The 7,505-nt window shown below is 35.3% G+C and overlaps 1 non-coding gene across 1 annotated transcript; it reads left to right on the forward strand.

The window, feature by feature from the left end:
* The first annotated feature begins 842 nt into the window (after nucleotides 1–842).
* On the forward strand, nucleotides 843–949 carry LOC121210372 (small nucleolar RNA R71). The gene has a single exon (XR_005905485.1). It is a non-coding gene; the product is annotated as a small nucleolar RNA R71 (small nucleolar RNA).
* Nucleotides 950–7,505: the final 6,556 nt, after the last annotated feature.

Below are 7,505 nucleotides of genomic sequence, written 5' to 3' on the forward strand. Positions count from 1 at the left end.
ACTTCCTCTGAATCTTGATCGTCAGCTTGCTCCTTTTCAGCTTCGATGGTGTTGGGCTCTATTGTCTTTCCACTCGTCAATGTCAACGCTTTGCAATGCTCCTTCCCTAGATTCCTTGGATTCTACGTATCACTAGGAAAAGCACCTGGTGGTCGGTTCCTGAGTTCAGTGGCAAGTTGGCCCACTTGATTCTCCAAATTCCTTCAAGTGGCGTCATTTTTTGCCATGTATATCTTTAATAAACTCTCTAAGCTATTGGATGATTCAGCCTGAGCTAGTTTCTGAACTTGTTGGGGAAAACTAGGCGGCTAGGTTGGTCTAGGTTGGGCATAAGTGTTACTGGTTCCAGCCCTTTGGTTACTCTAGGAAAAATTAGGGTGATTTCGCCATGATAGGTTATGAAAATTAGATTGCAGTCCTTGCCTTCCTCGATTTTGGTTCTAGTTACCTATGTAGTAAATGGATTCTGGGTTTGATGGATATTATTAAAACAAATGTCCTCCCCCACAGTAAACACAGGCTATATTTTTAAATTGGTTAGGCAGTTGTGCTGCAAAACGATTAGACCCATTTGTAGTAAGATTTTTTAAAATTGAGGATATTGATGATACCTGATATACAAGTGAAGTAAGAGCATCTACTTCATGTATTCTGGTCACTCGTATCCCTGAGCTACTCAATTGGTTGGCCACTGGTAATTGTTGCTAACAATCCTCTCAATGATTTCATAAGCCTCATTATAAGACTTAGAAAGGAGAGCACCATTAGTAGAAGCGTCCACTACCATCCTCTTGTGAGCATTGAGACCATTATAAAATGTCTCAAGTTGGATGCAATGTGGGATTCCATGATGAGGGCACTTTCGTAGTAACTCTTTCTATCTTTCCGATGCCTCATACAAGGACTCATCATCCATTTGTTGGAAAGTAGTGATCTCATTCCTCAACTTATCATTCTTACTAGGCTGGAAACACTTCATAAGGAATCTTTCTACTAACTCTTGCAATGTGGAAATTGAGTTTGGTGGCAATGAGTTCAACCAGGCTCGAGTTCTGTCCCTCAGTGAATATGGGAATAGCTTCAATCGTAATGCATCTTCAGGTACTCCGCTAACTTGTAAGAATCGTTTACCTCCATAAATAGTCTTAAGTGTAGGTGAGGATCTTTGGTAGGCATTCCACTAAATTGGCCCACTGTTTGAAGAATCTGGAACATGACTAGCTTCAGCTATTGTGCCTCAATTTCGGGTCTCCTAATACCCGGATTAAGATCATTAAATACTGGCATGGCATACTGTCGTAAAGCTCTATCCCTATCATCAGTAATAAGGATAGGATTTTGAGCAGGGTTTGCTCCATTTCCTTGGACCGGATTTTCAAAGTTCATCTCTTCGGTCTTTCTCTGATTTACTTGTCTTCTTCGCTCTCGAAAAGTTTGTTCTATCTCAGGGTCTACAGGGAGTAGGTCAATAATTTGGTCAATACTCATAAACACCTGAAATGATCATAGAAAAATTAATTAAGTTAAGAATTAAACAAAAAAATAAACCAAAATGTAAACTAAAAAATTCACAAATAACTTTTTAAAACAGTCCCTGGCGACGGCGCCAAAAACTTGGAACGAAGGAAATGTGCAAGTGTACACAATCACAACAAGTAATAAAGTGACAAGTAAATGTCAAGTTATTGTACCCACAAGACTGTGAAAAGGATTATTTATGTATGCAATTTAAAACACTTTGGTGAAGAAAAATATTTTGTTTTGAAAAGGGTGATTAAGAAAAATAAGATTTTAAACTAAATAAAAATAAAAGTTCTAATGCACGATTTCAAAATATGATTTAATCAAGATGACATAATTGTTTTGATTTAATTACATTTCTTCAACTTAGAATTATTAAGCTCATGCTTATGCTATTATGAATAAATTCACGGTAACTCGGTAATTTGCTAACTTATGAACATACTCACTTACACAAATCCATTCATCTCTTAACATATCCCTATGTTAATTCAAACGATTAAACATATTTTAATAAGCAAACATGTTATGGCACAGCAAACATGTTATGGCACATACATACTCATTAAATTAAACTAATCTCTTGCATATCCCTATGTCAATTCAAATGATTAATTAAAATCTAAAGAACATATAAAAGACTACGTGAGGTAACAAGGTATCCTTACCTTGAAGCAGTTTAATCACAATAATCTTGCAAGTTATGCAAGGCAAGTGTATCGCCAGATACATTGCTAATTTAACCTTCAGCTACCTTAGAAGAATAAACATCCACTGATTAAGTATTATGTCAATTAATTACAATTTCAATCCGTTTAAATAATTAATTCATTAGCTACCTCACAATTGTAATGCAAGAATAACTTAGGCATGATTTTACTTAATCAAGCATTTTACCGAGGCCTATAAGAGTATAAACACAATTTTAATAATTTAAGTAGATAAAATTCAATCAAACAAACATGAATTAAATTCAAGCTAAGCTGATTAAATTAACCATTCCAATGACATAAATATTCATAGATATGTTCATCATAACAACAACAAAAATTAAAGAGATAGGCAACAAGAATCAAATCCGGTGTTTTTCCGAGGCTTTAACAAAGTTGCTTCATTCTTAGTTCTTTGTTGTCCTTGTCGAACAAGGCTTCTATGAACACTCAATTGTTGTTCCAAAATGGCTGAAGGAGAACCCTTTTCCAAGGGGAGAAATAGGCACGAGAGTAAGGGACTTCAAATGGGAAAATGAGAGGAGAAAGTGAGAGAGGAAAGAAGAGATGTGAATGAATTGAGGTGTGCTTTGAATGATCAGACAAGGGGGTTTTATAGCTGAATGTGGCAGCTAAAATTTGCTAAAAATAGCAGCCAAAGAGCCACCCCTTGGCCGGCCATCTATGTGGCAAAGTTAATGGCTTCAACTTTGCTAAATATGGCATGGGGCAAATCCATAAAGCCACCAATTGTGGAGGGGCTTAAATGCAACTTTGACAAATATTCAAGGGCTTATTTGCAAGCTTAATGAATCAGCTAATAAGCTGATTTGGGTCACCATATGGACGATTTTGGGCTGCCCAATCCTTGGCCAGTTCAGTTTAATCGGTTCGGTTCAACTGGACCACTTTTTCCATAATTAATTAATAATAATTTATTTAGCCCAAATTGAATTGGGTATAAATTAAAATTAATTATATTATGAATTAATAAACATAATTGGACCGTCTTAGGCTAGAAATTAATTCTCCTCGATACATCAAATTGCTTCTCGGTTTTGTGTTTCTAGTAGTGTCTGCCAAACCATTTTTCGCCATTTGTGCAAATCTGTCAAAAATAAACAAAATTCATCAAAAATAATTATAAAATTAACTAATTTCAACATGTTCATATTTTAAGTGTACTTTAATTATTTTATAAAAATTAATTATTTTTCGACAAGAATTTAATTGAATTTGTATGAATTTAAGCTAAAAAGGGTATGAAAAAGTGTGTAAATTTTTGTGTTTCCAAAAACATATAACCGTAACCTTTCTTTTACATCATTGCTCACACGAGCTGTAAAATGGGCATGCTCACACGAGCTATGGAGTATCCACAACAAATGCAGGACCTCATCCATCAGTAGGACATTCAAGACCAGCACCCAAAACATGAAAACCCTCATTACATGTCATTTGTATCCTATGAATCCCTAAGGTTCAAACAAGATTTGATAATCGTCATGACATCATTGGATATACATCATATGATTACATGAAAAATAACACATTAACATATAGATCATTATAACATTAAAGTGATATTTAATCATACGAACTTACCTTGATAAACAAAGCGTAAAAATGTAATTCGATCAATCTAAGGCTTTCGCTTTTCCCCGATCTAAACTTGTACGAGGTCTATCTTGATCTAAATAGATAAATTCAATTCATTTAATACTCTATTGTTAAATTCAGTCCATATTTCATATTTTTGTAAAATTATTATTTTTCCCCTAACATTTTAACTTTTTACAATTTAGTCTCTAAGCTCATAAATTGAAATTTAAGCTTTTTAATCCTTATCTTATGTTGGCAAAATTCACTAAGGACCTATATCAATTCATGCAAACCATAATTTCACAATTTCATCATGAACTTTTATCATTTTTACAAATAAGTCCTTAACTGAAAATTTCATCAAAAATCACTTTACAAAACTGGTTCATTTATCATCAAGGACTCATAATCTAGCATTAAACATTAAAACCATTCAAAAATCATTCATGGCACAACCCTAAACCTTTAACAGTTTTACAATTTAATCCCCGAACTTGCTAGATTAAGCTACAACGATCCTAAAAACATAAAAATCATTAAAAATGGGACGAAGTTACACATACATGCAAGCTAAACGAGTAACCGAAGCTTCAAACCCTAGATATGGCTTCTCCTTTATCAATTTTTGGTGGAAATAAAAGTTAAAGAAGATGATACATTTGTTTATGGTATTTTACTTTAACTTATTTATTAATTTATTTTATTAACCTTTCATTTTAGCTTACAATAACTTAATTTGTGTCCATAAAAGTCCACCAACTAGTTACATGGTCTAATTACCATATAAGTCCACTCACATTTAAGTTTCATAGCTATTTAACACCTTTAGCTTCTAAAACTCTACTTTTGTAACTTTTACGATTTAGTCCTTTTTATTTAATTAAGCATGCAAACATCAAAATTTCTTAATGAAATTTTTATACGACCCTACTAGCATTCCATAGACATTAAAATAATAAAATTGTAATTTACTCATCAGATTTGTGGTCTCAAAACCACTATTCTGATTTCACTGAAAACATGCTATTATAGAGATAGCTTTTCTAGAGGGTTTCCAATGATATGAAATTGAATAAATTTATGTATAGTTCCAACTAAAGAGTCTTGAATAGCCAAAACTTCAGAAACATCTTTCGTGATCATAGTTGTTACATTAGACTTCTTCAAGAAATCTCTCAGGGTTTATTCTCTTTTTGTTAGATGAACATGATATAAGATACGTAACACCCCTAACCTATATCCGTTGCTGGATTAGGATTACAGAGCATTATCATTGTAACACCCTAAACTCGGCCTGGAAGTTTGGCCCGAATCTGGCGTGTCACATTAAGTGTTTTTCGAAAACCATGTTTCTATTAAAAACCCTTCTTAATAATTAAAAACTTATACCCTTTTTAAACCTTGTTAGAAAACCTTAGCTAAATAACATTCTTAAAAACCTTGTAAAAATCTTGGTAGTTGCGAAAGCTTAATTTAAAAACAATTGCAGATACGTGATGTTTTGAACAACAGTAGTTGCTTTGGAAAATCGTGTTTTAATACTAGAAATTATAAGAACAATAAATAAAATTCCAAATTTGAAATCTAGAAAATTACAACGGCTTTACTACAACCCACATAAAACATTTAAAAGTAATAATCAAAACTATAAAATAAATAGTGTGTGTGGCTTCTTTCGAGCCGCTTGCAGCTCCGATTCGTCTAAGGCTGAAAATTACCTGAAAGGTTAATAAACGGGGTGAGTTTACGAAAACTCAGTGTGAAATCCCCTACTAAAAAGGAACAGTCAGTCATATAAAAGAATTAAAAGTCTGGCCCCAGCCTCACTTACACTTTCAGTATCAATTGGGCCTTAACCCACTATAACAGTCTGTACCAGATGGGCCTTAGCCCATTACAGAATAAGAAACATTATCAAAACTAGAATCAAAATGAGAACCAGAATCAGAATCAGGTGACAGAATCAGAATCAGAATCAGAATCAGAATTAGTATCAGGTAACAGAATCAAAATCAGAATGTGAATGCAATCCCAACCCAATCCAGTCGTATACACCCCCGTACCAGCCTTACACCATGTGGGGAGACTACTCGACCCACCCAACCACTACACACCACAGAAATTGCAGCGAGGCTGCCAGATATTGTGACGAAGTCACCAGATACAGATATTGTGGCTAGGCCACCAGAACATATATATATGTGTGTGTGGCGAAGCCACCAGATTGCAACGAGGCTACCAGATATTGTGACGAAGTCATCAGAACAAATATATATGGCGAGGCTGCTAGAATGCTTCCTCCATTAATATAACCCGTATCCCATGCAACAGATATACATGTCATGGCATACAACATACAGAATCAGAATATCATGCCCATAATTGAATCAAACAGTCACAGTCAAGTCATTCATATCACCAACATATATTCACAATCAAATCTGTCAACCACACAGTCCAAGTCAGTAACTTGCCCACAAGGGCAAAACAATCATTTAACACCCTCGGGGTAAAATGGTAATTTTATAAATTGAGGGTAAAACGGTATTTGTAACTCGAGGGTAAAACAGTATTTCTATAAATTGAGGGTAAAACGGTAATTCTATAAATCAAGGGTAAAACAGTAATTTTGCAAATCGAGGGTAAAACGATAATTTTGTAAATCGAGGGTAAAACGATAATTATGTAAATCGAAGGTAAAACGGTAATTTTGTAAATCGAGGGTAAAATAATAATTCTGTAAAATGAGGGAAAACAATAATTCTGTAAATCGAGGGTAAAACAGTAATTCTGTAAAATCAAGGGTAAAATGGTACTTCTGTAAATTGAGGGTACTTTGGTAATTTTACAAGTCGAGGGTATTCCAGTAATTTTGTAAACTAAAGTATTCTAAACAGGGATAACAATACGAATGGACCTAAAGCCCATTCTCGGCCCAAATGGGCCCACACGCTCGTGTGGCCCTTTTCGCCCAAATTTAGCCACAGATATGAGATTCACCTAGCATAGTCCAATATTTACTACACAATCAAACAACTTATCCAATTGGGCCCGTAGGCCCATTGGGAACACATGGCCCCTTTCGGCCCTTCGCAGCTCGAAGTAGCCATCCTACAGCTAGAGTAGTAAGAAATACACACCTGTTAGGAGACTGCAGTTAATCCGTGCTCCAGGCACTCTTAGCTGACGCCCAACCCAAACGAGCACGTTACAAAGCAAAAAAGGATCAGCCAATAAGGGTATGCCTACTCTCCTCATGGTTTGCTCTATTTAAAGCCTGCTCTCCATCTATTCTTTTATTAGCTTCCCGATGTGGGATCCCTCCATCACCAGAGTTTAAAACCAACACCAACTCTTGTCGTCCCAACATATCAAAATAATCAACCTTTGCGTGCCAAGGGATTCGAACCAAAGTCCTCTCACATGCCAACTCACGCCACCACCATTAGGTCATCAACTCATTTGTGTCATAAATCCAACACATTAAACTTTAAAGCGCACCTACTTGCTTCCATATTTATTGAAAAGAAAAACCAAAATATATTGCAAGAGCCAAGACTTGAACCTTGGACCCCTTGCTTCCTCTATGGCGTCACTTCCTTGTCCCTTAAGTGGCACCACCTTGCCACTACACCACACTCCTTTTTGTAGCACAATTCCTCCAACAATATT

The sequence above is a fragment of the Gossypium hirsutum genome, chromosome A11, assembly GCF_007990345.1.
Source record: "Gossypium hirsutum isolate 1008001.06 chromosome A11, Gossypium_hirsutum_v2.1, whole genome shotgun sequence".
NCBI lineage: Eukaryota > Viridiplantae > Streptophyta > Magnoliopsida > Malvales > Malvaceae > Gossypium > Gossypium hirsutum.